Source organism: Neodiprion fabricii, chromosome 1 (genome assembly GCF_021155785.1).
Source record: "Neodiprion fabricii isolate iyNeoFabr1 chromosome 1, iyNeoFabr1.1, whole genome shotgun sequence".
NCBI lineage: Eukaryota > Metazoa > Arthropoda > Insecta > Hymenoptera > Diprionidae > Neodiprion > Neodiprion fabricii.
Window position 1 is genome coordinate 25,584,380 of NC_060239.1, and position 23,985 is coordinate 25,608,364.

Consider the following 23,985-nt stretch of genomic DNA (forward strand, 5'->3'; position numbering starts at 1 on the left):
GAATGGAATATTATATTTGGGTAATCACGAGCGAATTTAATATTTATTCTGCTTCCTTCTATCTTTCCCCGTTTCATGTTTTTCATTTACATACATTTAACTTCCCAAATATTATGCGGTAACGAAAACAGGATCGTTCACAAATGCATTTAATCCAATATCCTTCACGTTGATTAGTGATGTTTCAGTTAATTTTGCAATGGCTTTACAGTCGAAATATTATACCGAATGGAGCCGATCTGTGTAATATTAAAAATGAACAAGAGCTTGAAAATCGTGAGTACAAAAGGAGAGCGTATTCGGGTGGAGACAATACCTATTCGAATTCTTAAAAGAAATTGTTGCGCCTGGACTGGCAAAAAATTCCTCTTCAAATAAAAAAGAAACACTTCGCGCGATTGAGCTTCTAAAATTGAAGTCGGAATGAACTTTTTCTTTTCTTCTCTTTGTTTCATTCATACCTTCTGGGGGTTCAGTTTTAGCAATAAAGAATTCCTTTCTCAGTGTTCAATCAGAGCACGTATCGAATAAAAAGTAAAGTAAAGGAACGAAGAAAGAATATACGGCAGCTACAAACGCATCTTTAAAGATTTGATTAAAAATCAAGTCCCCGCTTTCGAAATTTTAATACCGGAACAACGTGATTTTCTCCTAGGTTGCAGCTACCAATTTCATACAATTTGCGAAGTCTGCAATGCTTTTGCTACACTGAACAAAATTTTCACTTATTACTTAAATTACTTATTACGATGTAAATTTATGTAACGACAATCTTTCATGCTTATATAATCGAGCGAGATTCTTTTCTTTCTTCTAATTTTTTCTCTTCTTCGTCTCCTTTCTTATTTTTTTTCTCACTGTATTCACGTTTTGTTACGCTTGGAATTGGATCCTTCTCTCGGACTAATTTTCTCGAGTCTCTTTCCACAAATTCTATAAGTCGTTTGCCGTCGATGAAGGCGACTCGAAGGATTAGCAAGAAAACAAAGGACATTTCGAGACGGACCCTTCTTTCCATCAATAGACAACGTTGCGGGGGAAAAGCTGTCGAGAAGGCGAAAGAGAGGGCAGCGGTAATTCCGTGATAAGCCGGCTTTCTAATTTCAGTCCCACCAGCTTTTTCGGTGAAACAAAGAGCCGACGAATAAACGAAGTCACTTGTACGATGACGAATTTTCGCCAGTCCAGCGTGATCCTCGCTTGGAATACTTGCATTACGACTCTCGGCTTGGAAAATCGAAGGTTTGACGTCACGCCGCGAGAAGCTTGGAGCCTTGAAAGCTCTCGACGAATGAACAAGCCAAGCCGACTTTGCCGTTGGCCTGCAAGATGTTGGAACATACTTTAACTGGTGACGATTACACAACTAGCGATGGGAATTAATTCTCTCCTCCCGTCTCTCGGTGGTTATATTGCAAATATATACCTGCTTGCCTAGGGTGTCTGCAAACTTCCAGAAGAATAATTTCCCAACGTTAACTCTCGTCACAGTTCTAACTTCATCTAGATTCCTGACGGTTGAATAATTCTAAACAATACACCGTAAAGTCTACTATTTTTTTCCCAAGATAACCCGAGAAAATTATGGTACCTTTTATACATTTGAATTATATATTGACCCCGCTGCAAAGTAATTCTGAACACTTTTACGAATTGTTCAGCCTCGTGTTTCTTAGAATAATTTAGTATGCATGCTGCTCAGATACCAGTCGTCAATTCAATGAAGACGGAATTACGCGAGGTGCGAAAACAGGCAATTTTCATTTCGAGGTATTATTCAAAGTCCTGCAACACTCTGGGGATAATCAAATGTAAGCACCCCGGCACTGAATTAACGAGTACGAATATTACGACCTCCACCTGTTAAGACATTTCAATGCTGCGCTGTTCTCCGCATCTGAGTAGAATACACAGGACTGAAAATAACAAGTTACGATAATCAAAAGAAAACCCAAAATTTCATCAATTATACATCAAAATTAGACGTGCGTCAACTGCAAAGCGTTATTTTTTTGAATTGTATTTTTTTCTGTTTCCAGAACTCGCAATGCACGCCAATGATTGAAATTTAGCAGTAGTTTCGGTTCAGAAGGCTGCGTCAAAGTGGACAAATAAAACACAAGGTATTTATACACGTCATTCTGATCATGTACTCGTTTAATTAATTTCCATTACATGAAAGCTCGATGTGCTCGAGTTAATTTTCAGCATTGTGCGTGCACGTCAACTGCATAGATTCCCTCGTTACCCTGGTATACAAAGCAATTGTGCCAACGTTACCTGCAGCGATTACGACGCGCCGCTACTGTATTCTGCATGAATGTATTTCAGGCAGACGGCCCTTTTTTCAATTAGCACTACGCGTATTGAAAACTTCAAACTTGTGTAAATGTGGGTAGAAACACTTGGCACTAATACACCCTGAGCTGAAAAGTGTTTTCGTCATTTTTGTACTCCAGATTTGTGTATCGCGGTTACTTTCCTCTCCCTGCCATTTGCTCCAAGTTATCAGAGTCAGAGTATTTGACTGAGCCAAAGTCGTATGGATTCACAGGATAAGTAGCGCATGAATTACATCAGACAGAGAGCTTAAGTGCCGTTCGCTCGACGTCTGGTTTTCAACTTGGAACAACATTAAAATTGCAAATACAACTACACTACTTCGCAAAGTGAGATGGCAGGCGAATAAGTTAATTTCCGCGATTTAGAAAGCTGAAACTTTTCCATTCGCTCAACTGCAGGAAATGATATGTATAAAATCAAGTTCTATTTTTCTAGGATCCTTCCATTTTTTATTTCTTTTTTTTACTCTGTTAAAAAAAAAAAAGAAAGGAAACGACAAAATGTTTGATTATTTTTCAAATTTTTCACGTGTGATTATTTTGTTCAAAATATGTTGTACTCTTCGCGTTTACGCGTAGCGAAGACGAATCGCGCAACAGAAGGTGTGAACTGGGATAAGGGCGAAGCCGTTTTTAGCTTCATCTGCAATTTAACAACGTCATTTCAAACGGTGTTCAAGAAGACGGCAGCGGCACATTGTGACTTTGCATATTATTCAAACGGCCTTTTTTGCAGTGACGTTTCACGTATAACTTGTTTCAATTTCGTTTTCATGGGCGCTTTAAGTTACTCGACTAATAGCTTGGACTGTGAATATAATCTCAGAGCCTGCGAGTGTCGTTAATTCGAATGTTATTGCGTTTTGTTTTCAAAGTCAGAGATTTGCCGTCAAAACACATAAAAATCTACCTTTGCAAGTTTTTAGCCGGTAGAGTTCACTGTCTGTATGAAGAATAAAATTTTGCGACAGTAAAAATAATTGGTTGAAAGTTTCGATCCCAAGTTGGAATAAAAACATAACCAAATTTCGACGAATTCTAACGATCCTATGAAGTCAAAGTTCAAATAATCATTTTGCCGATCTTTCGTTACCGCTATTAACTGTTATACATAATTATAATTAAATTTCGCGTTATCTCCACGTGCTGATTATCGCATCGTGTGATAATATCGCTTCCAATTCGGCCGAATCTTGGCCTCATGCGAATTCAACCCCACGGAACGATAATTGTCCTTCAAATTGCGCGATTCCTGAGGGGTTAAAATTAAGGAAAATGAAACGGGTCCTTCTCCGTGCCGTCGTACGAATGCCTACAGCTGCCTGAGATCTACATCCTGATTCCACATCCCTATTTGCACGAACCGCGAACATCTTGGAGTCTTGTATAATTGTCGGTATAGGATAATATCATACGGTATGGTATGCATGTGCGTGTGTTCCACTCTAAGATCCTCACCCAAGTTTAATTCGCATCGAATTAAATATCGTATGGAAAAAATATAAATACACTTTTCCCCAAAAATCATTTTTCGGCATTCTCACAATTGCAATGGCAAAAGCAGTGCAAATTTGAATTATCGATTCCAAGTACTGTGGGACAAGAGGAAAAGATAGCAAATTTAATAATATGGATAATAATTTTTGACAAATCTTACACCAGTCTGTACGAAAGATTCATCTTTGATTCGAAAACTGTCAGATCGCTTAGCGGCTAATTAGCGTTAGTAATACGTGATTCATCTGGCTTGATGCTTGATTGAGGAATCTAACCGAGGGTTGACGCGTATTTATACATTCTACAGGACACGAGAGTACAAACATAATTCGCGATAATTCAAATCTCCGCAATCACAGTAGCCGGGAGATGAAAATAAAGCGCTGGGATACCGAGAAAACTCGTCAACATTCACCCTCTGGCGCACAGCCGTCCAAGCTGTAGGTTATAGACTGTTATACGTGCGGGACAAAACGAAACGGGATGAACAAGAAAAAGCGGGTGAGGAAAAAAAGCTGAATTTTGGGTGTAAAAAAAAAAATGAAAAAATAAAGGAAACGAAGAGCAGAAGCCGTCGGAGCGTTGCCTGTTTTCTCCTCGCTAAATCTCGCCCTCCTCTCTGGCCATCCTTTAATTCTATCTCTCTTTTTCCCTCTTTTTCCCTCCCTGCAGCTTCATTAGAAGGCACTGTATTTATGCTGGAAAAGCAGTTCGCGTCAGTGTGCGGCGTTAATAACGCGAAGGTTTTTGTTATGCACACGTTATTCTGGTCAAGGATTATGAACACACGGGTATCACGCGAAACTCGACGGCTTGGCATGCAGATATGCGAATATATGTTCACAGACTCTGCTGACTTGCCATTCAAAATTTAAAACGCGCTGGTTGATACAAAGGGCGTATATATTTCACGTTATACGCTATACGTCGGACCGTGAGAATCTATTTTATCACCTGTGAAACGGGCGCGTGCGCATTATAAATACCGCTGGCAGCGCGTTTATCTGATTATTCGATAATGGATCTGATATAAGCTTTGTATCACTATTCAATTTGAATTTCAGGTTTACCAAAATACGTGTATTATTTGAAGCAACGTGTCGTGAATCACAAAAGGAATGAAATTAAGAAATGTGAAAAGAAAAACCGATCGTCCGATCCAAGTTACTATTCATTTGTTAAAAACACAATATTTAAATTGATATTCAACAACTCTCTGAGTAAAATTGATGTTTTTTGGCTGATAAATTTATATTCTCATCTTCATTTCCTTCGATACGTGACGCACACACGTACAAGTGATTTTTCGCGAGACAACTTTTTTTAAACGACAAAAATCTTCATCGAATATTTGATACAGAAATTATACCTTTCGTTGAAAAATTTTTAGGTGACATAATGACCGGAATTTTTAAACTGTGCATCATAAGAAAGACTCTGGTTTTCACGGAATTTCTCAGATGCAGATTCAAACTTTGACGTCAAATCATGTTTGTTCAAAGCCAGACTAACTGTAAATTGTGTCTGTAAGTATTTCGGTTGCAAAATTCGCTGCTGGGTGTGTTCACTTTTCGTGACGCAAAACTGGGAGCAATTTCACGGAATCGGCCGTCACGTTTCGGTCAGGGTCAAATTTTGAGAAGAACGACCTTTTGGCACAGAATTCAAGGCGTGCAGGTTTTTGGGATAAATTTTAATAGAGGTTGCGAGTCGCGGAGTCGCGAAAAATCTGCCGTTTCTGATCACGTCCGTGAATCGTTATGCCGCACAAAGTTGGAGTTTCTCATTCTTAGTACAGTCCAGTGAACTCGCTTACGTCACTCAAGTATTGTTAAGGCTTCCTCGCCAACTTCACTGTTCAGTATCATTTTCCGCGCCCCCAACTTCCGACAATAAGAAAGCGGCTGCCTCCGTAGAAACTCAAAGCCCAAATTATGTCGGAAACTACACTCGGCGAAAAGTGTGACGTAAAACTGGCTTCTGCATTTGAGGTATAAAACACAGAACAAAAAATCTTTCGTCACTTGATTTTACAACAAGAAGTAAATAAGTGAGTAAATTAAAAGTGTGGGGTTGGAAAACTAATGCACAAAAGCTGTGAGTGTGAACAATCGAATCAAATTTATCTGAGAATATTGCCTCAACGTTGTATAGAAATCGGGAATTGAATCTTGAAAGTCTGATTAGTGACACTTCTTGGAGTAAATATTCTATCGAGACATTTTTGTTTTTTTTAAGTACTCCAATACCAATTACGTCCCAAGTCCAATCCAATCACGTGAATTTCTCTGCATCTGCGAATTAATACCGTGACCTATTGTATATTGTTACAACGGTGCATCCGATTTCCAAATTCAAAAGAGGAAAATTTTGTTCATTGAGAAATTATCTGGTCAAATATTTTCTAAAAAAGTTCAAATATTTATGGTGCACAAGTCTGAGACATCTAGAAATTCAGCAATTTGATACGCTGTATCGTTCCAACGGTCTAACCAATTTCCAAAATTAATCCAATATATTTTTTTGGTCAGAGATTATCCAAGTGACGGTTTCCGCGATTTTTTTTCTTACATACACAGAGTGAACTGAAATGCGAAAAAAATGATACTTTTCCGAATAAAACGAGCGATCGTAGAACGAAATTGAGGAAATCTACTAGACTTTCAACCATTATGAAGCAATTTTCCAATATGAAGTATCGACGTACAATCTTTTCGTCATTACTCCGGCTGTTTTTATAGATTTAAAAAAAAACATCCACTCAGTTTCGGGGTATGGAAATATGATAAACACTCAATTTCGGACTTTCTAGTAACATAATTAATAAATAGTATCGATTTCTTGTCAATCAAACCTCTTCAAACCCTGACATAATTTACTCATTTTCGTATCGATTATACTTGGTTTTATTTAAAAAAATAAATAAATAAAATAATGAAAGATGATGAAAAATTAGTTGCATGTATTACGAAAAAATTCCGTCCAGGTAGCCGCAAAGAGGCCCCCGTCAATAGCTAGACAAAGAACTTCAACTAGAGCAGGTGCATCTACGATAGGGCCTTTTGTTCCAAAGACAATGACGCTGGCAGACTTGCTTGGTCTCAGCTGAGGTACGTGGGATCCAATCATCAAAGAAATCACGCTTCTTTAAGAAAGATTCGATAGCGGCTGCACTTCGTTTATCTCGGATACACGAAACACCTGATGTTCGTTCTCTTTTCCTGCTCTCGCGATCTTTCTGCGACATCAAGGTTTATTGTCAGCCTTTCTGAACGTCGAAAAGTGAAGAGAAATCAGGTGAAAAAGTTATACATGGTAGCTGATAGTTAATCGGATATTCATTCACCTGTTGATATTGTTCCTACGTTTTTGGTTGCACAACGTCGCAACGAAACCGCAAGAGATTCTCATTTTTCCAAAATTTCATCGTTGAAAGACGAGAGAGAGAGAGAAATTAGCATTTCAGGAATTTACAATTGCGTGGTGCAAAATAATGGCTTCAGATATTCGGTGCTAACACTCAGACTCGAGAGACTCTCTCAAAGTAAGATACATCGATGAAAAGACTCAGTAATTTGAAATTCTAACGATATTTTACAAGGAATTAAATTTCGCGTGATTTATTAGACGGAATTCAATGAAAAGATCAAAGCTAGCTTACCCTTGTTAGTATTAATCGTTAAATGCGCAGTGCCTGCAGTTGGTTCCTCGTGTTCCTTCGATTAGTATCTATTTTGCTTTTCAAATTATTATATATAATTATTTCACTTCAAATTAAACTACGAGTTTATTGCACTCCCGGATGATGTAAATTCCGACGAACTACGTATAACGAAGTCGAATTGTAATCATTTTTTTACAAAGTGAACACTCCGCATTGTCAAAATTCCATACGGTTAGAATTCTCTAAATCATATGAATTGCGTTGTCTTTTTAAAAAACCGTAGGTAAATTTTTCGCCAATTCATTAATATCGTTGAAAATTCGACGTAACGGTGAATATGAATTTTGAGCATCCAAAACTTTCAACCGCACCCTAAAATCTGAGTGTCAAAAATTCAATCATGAATGATACAGAAAATGAAGCAAAAAATGTTTAACAAATTCACCCCAAGAGGAAAATTCAGACATTACTTTGCCTCTCGACGACCTTCCGCACACAGAAGCGCGGTGAATAGCCGCGAAACGAGGCGCTTATTTTGGCATCCCTCTACGGGCTAGCAGTGGAAAATTATTGTCCTCACGATATCGTCCATATCTCTCGATGGATTAAACAACCGGTTTCCCCAGCAGTGCCGAAGCGCCCCGCAATACGTTACAATGATAATAATAACGAAGGCAACGCGGAGTCGCGAATAGGTACGTACGTGTAACGAAATTCTGGACCACTCGATTGCTGCAGGTATGATATTACATTGCGCATGGTTTGATACGTGGGCGTCTATCGAGGGAATCTGTGAATACTGACGTTTGGTGAATTTAAAAACAGCTCGATCACTCGTAGAGATAATTTACCGCAAAGCCGTTCAATCTTCACGGAGAAAAGAAAAGAGCAGATTTTGTTCAAAACTGCAGGAAAATAGGGACGCCTCAGGTTTTTTGGAAAAATATACTTTGTAGAATGCAGAATTTACTCTGGAAACTGTGAAAACCACTGTGTGCAAAGTAAAACCTGCTATATTTATAGGGAAAAATATAGTTGACGCGAGTTTTTTTTTTTTTTTTAACCAAAACCCTGACGTGTCCCTCTTTTCCTACAATTTTGAGTAAAATCTGATCTTTTTCTTCCCTTCATCATCCGACGTATCAAACGTGCTGTCGAAATATTTTCTCCAAAATTTGTTATAATCTTATCCTCTGTTTCCTGAGTCTATTGAAATTACTATATGAACGATTATTGCGGGTTGATAATTAATTTCGTATTAGTAACAAAGAATCCTTTGAGATTCTGCGTTCGACATTCATGATTGAAGCTTTCGATAACATTTCATCCAAACCGGTCATGAATTGAGAGAAGAAGTTACACATGCTTTACCTACAATATTATTTCAGCTGAGCGTGCAAAATTTAAAAAAGAGGTTTTTCTTCTCTCATGTTTAGACGTGGGGCTCGAATGTTTTGGAAAGTTTCACGGCGGTATTTCGGCCCGCTGTGAATAGGTGTCTGGCTTTTCTCAGAGCATCTCACCTCCTTCGAGAAGTGGCGCGATATCCGCGCAGGTGTGGCGTGATGAAAGAGAAGATGAGAAGCGCAAAGATGGATGTTTCAATTTTCGGTACGTGCCTATACTAGCTGCTACGGATGGGCGAAATGGCCGAGGAAATAAGAGAGAAGAGAAAAGTGAAAAGTGAAAAGAGTATGAAAGAGAAGAAAAGAATATCAGGAAATTTGAAAAACCGCCTGGATATATATAAGCTATAAGTTCAGACTGAAGAACTCTCGCCTCCAATTGGACTCCTCGCATGGATACTTACTTACTGTCTGTATAACCGGGGACGCCTCTCTTCATTCACTCGCAGTGCAATGTCTTTCGAGATAAATTCTTTCCGACATTGAGCCGAAAATTTCACACGTCGAATAGATGAATTTTTATTCCTCTTTCATAATTTTCTCTTTCATCACCTCAAAATTTCACCTCTGATGGCGTCTTTTAAAATGAGTAGAATTTCACCCGATCCTCCAACGAATAACAAATGTTACACATTCACAGTCTGAACCAATTTTAGTCATTTAAAAAAGAATCTTCAGGAACTTATTAAAATTTAAGCCGAAACGTACATATTCTAAATTCTATCATTCCTGTTCGATAAATTAGTTATATATTTTCTAGGAGGATAAAATCAGGGTACAAAGTGAATGATAGTTTACATTGTAATGTAAAGATCTCGCGTTACGGAATAAAATTGTTGACCGAAAAGAAATGATCCAACAAACACAAATAAATCAAGCAATGAAAAATGCTTATATCGGCGATACGTGATTCTAGATAGAAATCAGAAACAAGACTGTTTTTACAATAATACTGTAGGTGACTGAGCAACCTTATTCATTTCGCGACATATGAAAGCTCTTACATGTCTTTTATCTATGACGACCACTGGATGAAAGAAGGGGGCAAAACAGGTCATTTCACCCCTTGTAGCAATATTATAAACTATCAGGAGAGCATTGTTATGAAAAGTCAGCCTGGTCAGTTACGAATGGTGCTCAAATCCATTTCTGAGTTTGAATTCGGACGGTAATCGTTGAAACTTAAACGTTTTACGCGCTGAAACTAGTCTTAATTTCATAATCCCACACATAATTTGATCCTGAATTATCCGAGTCAAATCAAAGTTTCAGTTTTCCCCCGAGACGCAGGTTGAATCGCCGTGATCCCGGAGTGCCGTGAGTTAGAATACCAAACCAGCATTTCTAGTCTGTGGTCAGAGATTGGACTCTCGCCTTACTCGTTGTACAATCTCCTCAACCTAAGTTTCAGCTACCTCCCGGTAGAATTTCACTATGAAACTCAAGACGTGGAAACCCGACGGTGCTTGATTATACCCCATTCATGCAACGACTAAGCTGCAGGTTTAGCGAACAGAATTACCAGCTCCAAAGTACAAAAATTAACGTCTACGCATCGGGAGAAATTTTTAGTTATCGTTACTCCACATTACTTGACTTTTTTCACTTTTTATCACAACAAAGAAATACAGTTTTGAGGTTTGAAATGAAATTGAGTTTTTTATCAGTGTACCACATGGTTGAGTATGTGTTACGGTATTCTTTTTTGTTACGGTCAGAATTGTGTTGTGTTGAAATTTCACGGTTTGTTCTTCTTGAAAAAATAGTCATATGTCATGTATCACGGTAACCGATACTATGGGAACGGGGTTTACACATCACACAAAAGTTAGAACAGCAAACTAAAGAGTAACGACGTTTTTCATTTCTAAATGAGTGTGCCGATTACTCGGTATTATAACTTTACCTCGTCACAAAGTGTCTTTATTAGTATCGCTGTACACGATATTACAAGGAACCGCAATCCTTAAATAACTCACTGCCAACAAAACTGGAAACTTGTCTCGTTAATAATGTATCTTTTTTTTTTTATACCGTACCCGCTTACTTCACGTCAATTTCGTTGGCGTATCCGACACCTTGTCCGCGAATAATGTATGTAGAAGTTACGTATTTCAAAAACTTTCCTCAACTGATTGGTGAATATTGTTTCTATAGTTTCACTTTCCCAAAATTTTCATACCTCGTATTGTGCGCTAACTTTGTACACGTTTATACGCTGTATAAATGGACATATCTATAGAAATAGACTTTATTAATCATCGGAGCAATAGTACAATAGCTCTCGAAATATGCGATCATTAGTCGGGCCAGATTGTCACTTTTGACAAAACAAACACCCGGGATTAAACAAAGTTGTGAAATTTGAAAGCCGGCCGCGAGCGGCTTCGATGTTATTTTAACAAAGGCCAGTTTTCGTGGTTCGGAGGATACATTATACCGAAATAAATGAATTTATCAGGTAGCAGCCCGAATCCAGAAAGAATATACATTAGCGTGTATCAGACAAAAATAATTTATTATTATACATATACGTTTACAATATACGAATATACAACGTATGTATCTTTGCACCTCTGTGGATATTATCGAACGAACTTCATCACCTACAGGATACAGAAGGAGATTTAAAAAAAAAAATGTACAATCTTAGATATTCCGGTGAGAAAATTGTTCAACGAAGTTCCGCATCCCGACTTCCAACGACACACTTCGAATGTCAAACCGCATTTGTATGCCAAAGGATCACGTACATCTCCTGCAGATGAAAAATAGTTTAAAAAACATTTCCGAAGTTCCGTTCATGCGTTCCAAGGATATTCCCAGGGATGTAATAATCTGCGTTCGTAATTACCTGATTTCTTTTCTCAGCCTCCGTGTTCAAAACTCACGAAGAAATCTGATTTAAATCTACTTCCATATACTGCATGAGAGTGAAAAATAAAAAATACACACTTGGTATGATAGAATTTATTATTTTTGACCTGACAATTTCAAAAACAATTTGATAGATCGAATCAAACAGCTAATCTTACGTATAGATATTTTCAAAGATTTCGAATGTTCATAAAAACTGTTCTAATTTGTTGCAGCTGATCCGATAAAATGGTCCAAAATTCTTCAATCATCAAATTTGGAATGTCTATAGTATCTTAAGTCTTCGCACGTGAAAATTTCTTCATTGTTTAATGTTCGTCAATGAAGTTGCAGGGTGAGATTTCCTCGTATTTGGAATGTTTGGTATTAGAATCTTGTTACGGATCCAGAATACCGTGAGAAGTTATATCGTATCCATCGTTTTTGTCCCGTTGACGTGAATTTTTTAAAAATAATTCACGCAAGATTCTTCCGCAGTCTCTTGAGTTTGACAACGGAAATAAGATAACAACCGGTTGAGGTCCGGAAGTCGAAGACGAAGATGGTGTCACGAAGATGGATGGCCCAGATAAAACGTCAAGGTATCGGTTTTTTCCGCGTTACCGCTTCTCGAATTTCCACCACGCTTGATACATCTTTTTAATTTTCAGCTTTTTTCTTTCATGCCATTAGTTCCAATTTTTCCCATTACGAACAGCCATGTGTACCCTGTGCAAAGAATCTAAATATTGCATCACAACAATCGTTTTGTCGGATTATTTCTCTCTCATGAAGTAATTTCTCATAAAAGGTGATTCCACGCATCGACAGCGAAATCGAATGATTGTTTTTTAAAAACATTATATTTGATAGATGGAGATTTGAAAAAAAAATTTTTGCTCGTTGGAGATAAACAATAATATCGATAATAGTACCCTCTGAGTTAATTAAGTTAATCAAAGTTTCTTCGACGCCGACCAAAAAAAAAAAAAAAAACTATAATAAACGGGAACGCGAATGGTTAAAATCAGAGTTTGACGTCATCCTCGAAAACTGAATGATTAAATTTTTGAAGTCTTGTTCTTCACTCGTAGTGGATATAATCTTGATTCGTTGAGCGAAGGGTGAGTAGGCGTTTTAATCGTTACACCAGCTTTGAACGCGTGACGTTTATCGGTGGATAAAGGAGCAACGGGAGAATTTTGCACATATTGGCTAATGCGCCGGTGGATCAACGTACATATAATCAATGCCTATATATATATATACACACATGTATGCATATCGCCAAATTCAGAGGGAAAATGTTTAATTTTCATTTTGTTGAAGATAATATTTATGCCTGTCTGGTTATGTGATGAATTATTCAACGGGAACGTCGGCGAATGACGTATAATGCACCACCTGCACGAAATTCTCGTATATAATAGATGTATCTGGTGGATAACGTGTACCACACACACACACACACACACACACACACACACAGAGAGAGACACACAGAAGCCCGCAGCTCTGCTTTCGACGCTGTATATCAATCAGTAGCATGGCGTTCATATATCCATGAACGAGGTTGAAAAAGCATCGTCATCATTTTACCATTAGCTCTCAGTACTGTGAGTGTAATTGATTTTTAGCCACCGGCCAACCGATCATTACCCTCCGAACGATTTTCGTTTTCTTTGCCTTTTTTTCATTCACCCTGTAACACGTATCGTTTTTCTCTCAATCTACAGCTGAAGTGCCTTTATACGCTCAAGAATCTGGCATAATGAAAAAATTAATTGATATAAACTGACTGATTGCATGCATCTGTATTTCTTTCACAAGACGTCTAACTTACAGTTTGTTCTATGAACTGCAGATGATTTTTATGAATTCGGCATTGGTCGTGAATGTACGTTGGAAAATGTTGACTCTTTTACTCATATAAATATCTGATTTCGATGAGTATTTTCATTTTTGACTATAAGTGAAGACTATAGTTCGGCATATAAGACGAGAGTGAGTTTTCCACCTTTAATCAGGAGATCTAGGGCGCGGTACTATTATTTTGAATTACAGTCACTCGTATTATATTTTCTTATTCACTATTGCGTTAATTTGACACTGCTACAACATTAAATTGCTTTCAAGATGTTATTGAATTAATTAAACGTACGCAGCGAACTACGGGAATAAAATTAACGTTACAAAACGAAGTCAACGTCGTACATCGACAATTCGTACGACGTATATCGAATCGTTACTCGTATCTCATTTTCTTGCAATTTCGACAATATTCAAATTTTCTCAACGTTCTAAGCGTCAGTCGTACATAAGCGCAAGTCAAACTCTCCGACTCTTATGCACGAATGACTTATACACAATACGCTTTGGCGATAACGATAATGGACGTTGTATACCCATTTTCACATGTGTATTATACGTAGAGCATTACATATCGAAGAAAGGATATGGGTGGTGGTCGATTGATACATCAGCAAATGGTTCGCACAATAGGGACGAGGTCTTTTTTTTACGTCCCCGTTAATGCTTCTATTTTCCCGCCTCCCCTTTTTTCATTCGTCTTCTTTGTACCTATCGGACAAAGAGCGACTGCCAAAGTGGGCTAAAGACACCGAGGCACGTTTTCGGCTAATGCGATGTGTCCAATGTCGATGCTAAACGGTCCTGTAGCCTCCCTACGTCGGTCACACGTGCGCCAGGACCTCGAGGATCGGGGGTTGGGCTGCTCATGATCGATGACTGGGGTGCATGTGACTAAAGTATTACACCCGGCTCGTCCCTGTTACGTGTTATCGCCTTCTCCTCCTCCTCCTCCTTCTCCGAGTGCCTCGCTTCCTCTCTCTGTCTCTCACTTCACCCTCCCACCCTCTCTCTCTCTCTCTCTTCGCTGCAGTGACGTCGACAAGCGGCAAGCAACGGGAGACGGTGGACACCCGGGCAGAAAGCTCCTCTGATTGTGAGTATTTGAAACGAAACCGCGGAAGTCAGGTGAAAAGCAAAAGTCCAAATGGCGATTTTGCCCGACGAGGGTAATTTCAAACTCTTCACAATCGGAGGCATTGAGGGGTGACAACTGAGAAATTACCCGTTTTCGTGCCATGAACAGACATAAAAGAGCTTCTTTAGGCTCCGACTCGAACAGCTGCGTCGGGTAAGGACGCGTAATTAATCGCCTTTTTATCGTTCCTAATTGATTCGCAGTTGTTAAGCCTAATTTTATCGAGCTCAAGGCTAATTGATGCTGGACCGTTTGAATCGAGGTGATAAAAACTTCGCCGAGCGCAATGCAGCTTATATATTATGACCGATATCGTCGCAGTGAAAATTCACACCCACCGTCTAACCGCGAATTAAACCCATTGTTCACGGCACGGTGTATATACATATATATAATCATAATGACGCCAGGTTCAGGGAAAGCCCGCGCAGCTCTAAAGATTTCTGAGTATCATTTGACTGGAGATGAAATTTTCCTCGCATTCATATTCCGCAGTTGCGTAAGCGAAAAATAACATAGAAGGACAAAGTCGAGTAAAAAAATAAATTAAACAAAAAAATAATAATGAAAGAAATCGGAATATTTGAAAATTTTTCCGCTGTGTAGTCGATCGTACAACAACCGTACTATAAACGTTGTACTGAAACGAAAGGCGTGATTGCAGCTTTCCACCTGTCATGCATACACACGTGTAACGTATGTACGTATGTACGTATAGAACGATGCAGATTAAACATTGTACGCAGTGTATGATAACGATGCATATTGATAGTTAGCCACAGTTGTCGCGAGGCACGTGTTGATTGAAATAATTCAACCCGGTATACAAGATTTCGGATGCAAACAGACACGCTCGTCGGACAAATCAATGGCTTTACTACTGCGGCTCAATGCGGACTGCGGAACGTTCGACGCTCGCAGGAACTTGTATTCTGTAATAAATAATCTGAAACAAGGCGAACCAAGGTACAAATCTGTCGACAATATGTCAATTAAATTCACTCTGCTCCGCATGTACGCCCACACGTTCAATTTCAATGGTACACATACCTATTGGGTATAATTCCGTGTCGCCTTCACCGGACTTTAATCCCCACCCGTTCGAATTTCATCTCTATTATACGAGCATTTCAGCTATCGGAGAATTTCATAAATTCCTCTCTGATCATGCTTCGGCGAATTCATCTATCAGCTATGAATTTTACTCTGTCGATGAAAGAATATTACGCAAAAGATATTTTCTGCTACAGTAATCAAAGCGATTATATTAATCTTCTATGGACAAAAAAGGCATTCTTGCCGAATACGTAAAAATATTGCAGCTAATTCTGCTGAGGAATATTGACACGAATTGTAACAAGAAAGGCGGGGAGATGTATAATTGTGCGTGTATTAAACATTACCGTTCGTGACGAGAGGTTACGATTAGTAGTGACGAAAGAGATTGTATAAATTTGAAATTGTAAATGTAAATCGCTTCTCGTTAGTTTAATTTGTCTCACTACTGTTTGTCATTTATTTGCACAAAGTCTCTCTTTACGTTTTCTGTTTTACGTTGAAATAATAAATAATCAGCGATGCTGTCCGCTTGAAGCTAATCAATGGCGACGTGCTCGTTACGGCTGTTCACAACGTTATTCGTTTTCGACGAAAAATGTTGATTTTTTTATGATATAACTTCACCGTTAGTTGATAATCTTGAAGATACTTTACATTGACACTTTATGTTCAAGAATTGTTGCAGCTATTATTCAAACTATACGTTATCAAGACATTTCGTTGAGAGACGATTCAGTAAGTCGCGTTGCTTCGAAGAGCATTTAGCCGAGTGATTGTACGGAAAGAGTCTCTATTCGATAAAACAAGCGTACTCGCCGAACGCGTAGAACCACTAGATCTGCTCTATGAGTCAAAGTCTATTCCCAATATTATCAATCTCTGTTTTTTACCGTCCCCGGAAATACTCGAATCGTTAGCTGATGGACCGGAAATCCTCGACGTATACGCGGTGAAACGCTTTCTGAATATCAATGGTACTAGTTAAAGGCAATTATGCGAAATACGTCCGGCAAAGCACTCTCGGCTTCATTGTCCTGCCGGGCATTTCGCAGGAATCCGATAGACGTGCATCTGCAATTCACAATCCGAGTCCCACGCGAATCCCGCTACTGTATCCATACAACAAGCCGGTTCTCTTTCTCTCTATAATCTCCGACTCTTTCAACGCCCTCGTGTAGGATTTTTGACATTTTTTGTTCGTTTTATTTTTCAGTTTTTCTCCACCCCCGTTCCTTTTACCTTACATTTCGTTGTTTCCCTGCAGCAGGTGGAAAAAATCTCTCGCGCATAGATTCAATGCTCCAGGCATCAAACATGAGTCGCCCACTCGACTTCTATATTTGCAGTTATTCATCCGTTATTACGTATCCTGCGAAATCGTCACGATTGGAGGATTGAAACTCGCGGAACGTCGATTTTGCCCTCTTCGTACGGAATTCCGACAACGATCATCCGTCTTGATGTTATTACAGTACCTGTGCTCTACTGTGAATCTAAATTCACCGAATTAGTCAAGACGCTAAACTTAGCAGCGTATGAGTAAATATTGATGAACAGACATCGGTCTCTGCACAGACTCTATAAACGGATTCCTCGAGTCGATGGAATTTCACTCGTATAATTAAACCCCGCGTTCGGTATATATCGATATATCGCGACTAATGAGGCGCGTTGTTCGATTCGTTCGGTTCGTTACTGAATCAAGGTGAAAATCAGGTGAAATTACGCCACTGTTGTTTACTTATCCGGAAAACCGACGGGGTCAGGTACTGTCCAAAATAAATGACGCCGCTTATCGATTGGATACAACCAAAGTATACGATAGTGTCCATGGAACCTCATTTCGGTACGAATAAACATTTCCACTTAGGGATACATCCAGCTAGCGAGCGGGTTTGTTTTATACTGCTGCGACGATTAGGGGAGAGAAAATTTTTAAATAATAATAATAATAATAATAATAATAATCACAATAATAATAAATACCGAGGATATTTTTACGGCTGCATTTTTCGAACCCGCTTTACACGAGGTCTGATTTCTTTGTAGGTACGTATTATATACGGATAATTTAATCGCGTTCGTTGTTACGACCCTGCATATCGTGTCAGAATGGCGAAACAATTGCACATTAATCATACATTATAACAAGGTGAAGATAAAATTCCCGAAGAATATGCGTCGATGAATGCAAGGACTGTATCCTCGAGTTTCACGTCTCACGCAGAAATTACATCTCCCAACGAACAGGTATGGATAGATTGGAAGGTGAAACAACAGTACAATTTAATTTAGTTTTGAAACAAATGTAAAATGATTTATTTGTCTATCAGACAATGAATGACGTAATATGTGATATCAGTTATGAGAACAATAATTACGATGTCGAACTGACTTCGAAACTAATTAATTGGCATCTCATTTGCCAGCCTCCGTGTAATTATATACGACCGACGTATATTATTCCCATATTCGACAGTATTTCCACGTCGGTTTGTTACGCATCGGTGCGCAGTTTTGTTCAACTGCCATATAACTCGTCCTGGGACGATCACGTTTCACGGTTGATTATTCTCGTTTTGTTTTGCTTCACCTTAGCAAGGTAAATCTCGTATTCAATACCGGATGCAATGTCGTCCTGCAATATTTTGCCTTAAAAATGGTAACAGTTTAAAATCAAATTGATATCACCAGATTAACGACTTGAAAAAAAAAAGATCCGCAATGTTTTATCGGAAGAAGATTGGATTTTATGGTGAAATGCAATTTGCATTAGACCCCCAAAAATGATGTTTGGTGGGTGATGCCATTTGTGAAATCGTTTATATTTACTTCGAGGTGTTTCAAGAGCGCTTAATGATTGGACAACAGTATTCGTTAAGTCGCCGGATCTCTCTCCACAACGAGAAAAATTAAGTCCTGGAATTGCATAAATTTTAACTTGTACGTAAACCTAATGAAATTTTAATAACAACACATAGATTTGATTCAATTTGCAGAAACTTCAATGATTCAAGTAGATATTTAATTATGTAAACTGTTTTCTACTGACTCAAACTCGCAAGTATCGTTGTACATAGAGATTGAGTCAAACAGCGGTGCTTCGATTTCTTAACATCAATTAAATTAAATGTTTTTTTTTTCATTACTCCTTTCAACTATTTTTGTTCTCGTTCTGTTTCTGTTCCGTAAATTAATACAACTGTCATCGAATCATCATTTGCCGATGATTGTGAAAAGTTTCAAGTGTTATTTTCGGCATTTCATATAGTAGGCCATTCTATACACGTGCATTCGCAGATTATGCCAATATGAAAAACGTAAAATTCATTACTTCCGTTTCCATTCGGCATTCCTATAATCGATTTTGATACTACGATGACGATAGAAAAAAAATTAAACATATCGTACGAATCCTTCCAGCTCATATTAATCATCACGTTTGAAGTTGGCAATAATCCAACGATCGAGAAATATATTAGATCCTATTGACGCTGAGAAATCTGATGATTCGAAAAACAACCTTTTACAATCGGTTGCAACTCATTGAAATCTTTGATTACACATATCGACAAGGAAGTGTCGTAAAATGTCAGAGGAAGCGTGATATTTAATCACAGAATTCACCGTATAAGTAAATTCCTCTCCCCGAGATGCAGGAAGACTTCCAGGATCGAGAGTTTCCCTCCAAATTTTAGCTGCTGGCGTAAGAACACACGTAGGTAGCTCAAAGACCGAAAGTCGAGCATTGAAAATCCAAACTTAGTATAAGGTCAAACGAACAGACGTAAATCTGCAGAAAGTCTCGCCTTCGTGGGACGTGGGGTGGAATTGAATGGGGCCTGCGGAGGGTCGAGGGACGAGTCGTACGGTATATATCCTTCCAATTCACCCCCTCATTCACACTCGGCAAACGCGCGCATCGGTTGAATGGAAAGTCAGTTCGACTCTTGCATTTCCGTGCTGCTCGTCAATATCTCCATATAATTGCAGGAGCATCGGTCGTTGAGACGAATGAACGAGTTTATAATACCTACATATATTTCGGGGGATTAGCGAAGGCTGATGAAACGTTGAGCTGCGTAACGGGGATGATAAATAGCGCGAATCAGGAGCAACAGTGCCGGAATAGAGGGACGGAAAACGGGAAAGGAAGAAATACTCCATCAGTTTCATGGAGTGTAGTTATAAGTTGTAACACCGTATAACGGTTGCGCATGCGTCTCTCGGCGTCGCGGCGCCCGGATTTAGTGCGCTCGGCACCGCGACGCGGACAAGACGCTCTTCCCGCTTTTCAAATATCTTCGGCCACCGACCGCGGTCGGAGATATGGCAATTTTTCGACGCCGATGATTATTAGAAAAACAACGAATGCTGTTTCAACTAATATCTGTATAACGTAAAACAAAAGATATGTCTGATTCTTTTTTCTTTAGCTTTGTTTTCACGAGCAATAAGTTATCTCACATTTCGATAAGTGCCACCGTGAAGATAGGTAATTCGAACTCGCACAGTTTTGTGAAACATACGTACGATACGTTTAATTGACAGTAAAATATCCGGTTTGCAACATTTTCCACTAATCGGTATAAAAAAAAAAGTGTCATCTTTATTGTGCTTGAAAATTTTACTGAAATTACATGCGTTACAGAAATCGTAACGCCAAAGTGTTATTTTCCGCGTTGTGCACGAAAAAAAATGTGCAACTCCGTCCTCCAAAAGTTTTGGCCCAAGAACAGAGTGGATCCTTTTGACGAAAATATGGCTTTTTTGTGTAAGTATTATTTTTCTTTAACGATGTGTGAATGTTATCTGTTACCCACGTGAATTGGCCAAAGATCAACGAAGCTTGCAAAAATGTCGTTATAGACTAAAAACTCTTAGGACACGTGAAAAAGTTCAACAATGTACGATCAATTCCCATATTTGATAGCTCTTGTCTCACTTAGGCAGGCTCTAGAAATTTGAAGTGCAATATCTGTCGCCTGTAAAGGAGAGTCAGTCAACCGTAAGGTCAGACATTCTTGGCGACATACCTTCTTACTCAGTTAGTCGTACTCGGTACGGTTTACCATGTGGTTGGTTGATTCACGTGTTTACTGCTGCGTTGTAGAGATTTGCAGTAATTTTGTTATTGTATCCAATTAGCGTTTGAAAGAAAAAAAAAAAATGTGCTTTTCCAAGTAATTGCAAAATATGCGGTGTATTATTGTGGAAGCTTTTTCCGAGAAATGTGACGATAATAATTGTCGAATAGAAAGTGGGTTTCCCGATTATAATTACTAAAATCATTCCTGTGGAGAATGTTTTACAAAATATGTACCTAGATTTTGAAAACGACTTCGTTTGTGAGGAAAGTATTTTATGAAAAGAAACCCCTGTTTCTCTCTAAGAATTGGAATTTATATGTATTTAATATGTCCTTAACTAACTATTCGCACGCGTTACGCATCAGCTGTTTTTAAACCAGTCTCACCCGATTCTTACAGCGTTGCTGCAATGTTGTTACAAAAAATTTCGCTGAATTTCAAGGTGTCCTAAAAGAAATACGACATCAGTTTATTCGACTGCTAAATAAATCCGTACTTTCAAATTACCGCGGAAAGTTTATCAAACAAAATTATTTCCTTTCAATGTTTCGTCCAGCAATTTCGTTGAGATCTCCATTGAAATGTCGAGACGTCTTTTTACACGAAAAAAAAAGAAAGAAAAAACAAATCAGGCTCTCTCTGAACTACCGAATGCCACGCGATAAGCATGGGTTGAATCTTTGCAGACTGCATCGTGCATCTTTATATGCGGCGATTAATGATCCAAGATTGACGTGCATGAGAGTGTCTCTCTATTAATCAAGATAAATCGTTGAAGCTTAAGTTAGCAGCCGAGTGTGTTGAACTTCATTCAAGTAGGATAACGCAGTTCAGTCTTATGCCCATCATTCCAGAAACAGTTACGAGGATTCATGATATTTCACAAAATTTCGATTGTCGCCTTTCGCTGCCTCGTTCCAACCAAAATTAGAATCTTTATCTGCAAACTCTGATTGCTGACTTCATCGAAATGTGGTTTCACCCTTTTGCGATTTATTTGCAAATAACCATCGGATTGGGGATACTATTTTTATACTGGTGACTCAAAGCCATAAATTTTTTAAAATAATCGGCTGTTTTTAAGTTCAACATAATATGACGTGATTGACTAAAAATTTTAATATCCTCAGCTTATTTTATTTTTTCAATATCTTTTCCGTATCTTTATCAAATTTTTCCACGTATTCAATTTATAACTCACAGAGCCTAGTTGAGACACGAATCGTTTTATCTTCTACAAAACCGGTGTATCAGAATAGAATTTGTATCAAATTTCATGATAACCCTTGTACAGTTATACGAACGGTTTTGAAGTTATCCTGCGAAAAACGTCGTTTCGAGTAAAATGCGTGGAAAGTCTAAAAGACAAACCATTGAAACAAAATTTCTCATAATTTTCACATTATATTTATCGATATTTAAACAATCATTTCACAGTTTTTGGATACGAAGTATTGAATATAACCTAATGCATATTGGCCGATAGGAGCGTACTTAGAAAAAAAAATGTACTTAATCGTAGACATGAATCCGGCTTTACTCGTCTGAAATAAAAACAAAAAACCAATAGCATTTTAATCTTCAGGCTTGTGATTATGCTACGAATTAGATTGAATTTAAAATTTTGTAATCCAAATTTTTGTATACAGTTGGAAAAAGAAAATTTAGTATTTGAATTTTTTGCCATTCGTTTAGCTCGTAAAACAAAAACTACCAAAGCAATCATGATTATCCCAGTTCACGCGATAGGTAAAGGTATAATAAAGATGCTGTAAAAATTTGAGCGTGATCGGTTTATTGCTTTTTGAAGTACCATGTTTAAACTTCTGAAAAATGCTGTTTCGAGAAAAACGCGTTTCAAACTTGAACTATACAGTACACAATGAAAATCTTGACTCACCATCAATCCTCTACGAATGGACCAAACAATACTTCTTGCTCTCCTTCACGGAACTCGTGAAAAGCCGCGTGCTCTTCTCTGCTGGAAATTCTTTTCGAAGTTAAAAATAAAAATAAAGCTAGCATCTCTCCACCCCAGAAACTTTGCTTATTCGCGAGCTTTTCCATATCAATAGCAGTTATTAAAAATTTACATCGAAATCCATTGCGAAAAGTGACCCAACTCCCCTTATAAACTACAATCTCACCGCACATCGCGAACCGACTTTTGATCTCGAACGATCAGCCGTCCTCGAATATTTGCACCGAATTAAAATGGAGTAGACAAAATTTACTCAACTAAAGTCAGCCCGCGTACCTTCATTCGCAAAGTGTTTCGCATTAGGTACCACGAAATTACAATTCAGGTTAAAATGCGAGCGTCACGGTGGATAGTCGAAGGTTTTTCATGGTATCCTATTTCTCATCGAGCGCAAAAAAGAATCACATCGCAGTCACTCGTTCGTCTATCCAAGATTTTCTCCACAATCGTCCCGAGTGCTGACGGGATCTTTTACGTCCCCTGCACCCGTACGTTCGCATATGTGCCCAATGCTGTCGGGATCGATATTGGTAAATAAACAATAAGGGTTATTTTGGGGTGGAATCTCGGTCGTAAAAATTTCAATATACCTTACGAATATATATTACCGACCCGCCTCCGCTCCTCGTGAGATTCGGCTACTTCGCATAATGGGAGGAACTCCTGGGCTATACATAAATCAAAATGAGAAAATTTCAATCGAATATCTTTGCCGCCGCTTCGTCATTCAAATATGGATAATATTATTAAATCAGCCGTGTTGAAATATCTGACCCTGAGTTATGGCCGGTGATTAATTAGGTGCTCTTCGGGCATGCTTGATTTTTTTTCTCAACAAACTTCGTTTTCGTATTGATCAGCTAATTATCCGACCTCGTGATGTAAGCTATTTTCCCATATTGGAAAATACAGCTATCGACTAATTTTCGAAAACAAACTATTTACTGGAATCTTTAGAGAATTTTTTCGACAAAATAGCTTTTCTTTTAAACCGCTTGTATTAGCCGGAGAAAAACTACCTTTTCCCGAAATTTTTAAATCATCCTATTATGGAAATGCATAATTCAACTACGCTTCATCACT

General features: G+C 38.4%; 1 protein-coding gene across 6 annotated transcripts in view; it reads left to right on the forward strand.

Moving 5' to 3' along the window:
• LOC124174396 (octopamine receptor Oamb) overlaps window positions 1-23,985 on the forward strand; it is a 112,926-nt gene that overhangs the window by 68,472 nt on the left and 20,469 nt on the right. For 3 of the 6 annotated variants that reach the window (XM_046553522.1, XM_046553524.1, XM_046553519.1), the window contains exon 2: window positions 2,040-2,123. The exons of 1 other annotated variant lie outside the window; for it this stretch is intronic. The gene's annotated coding sequence lies outside the window, so the exon portion shown is untranslated. Of the gene's footprint in view, window positions 1-2,039; window positions 2,124-8,939; window positions 9,115-20,105; window positions 20,606-23,985 lie in introns of those variants that run through there. 2 more of the 6 variants (XM_046553521.1, XM_046553520.1) reach the window with 2 other exon arrangements.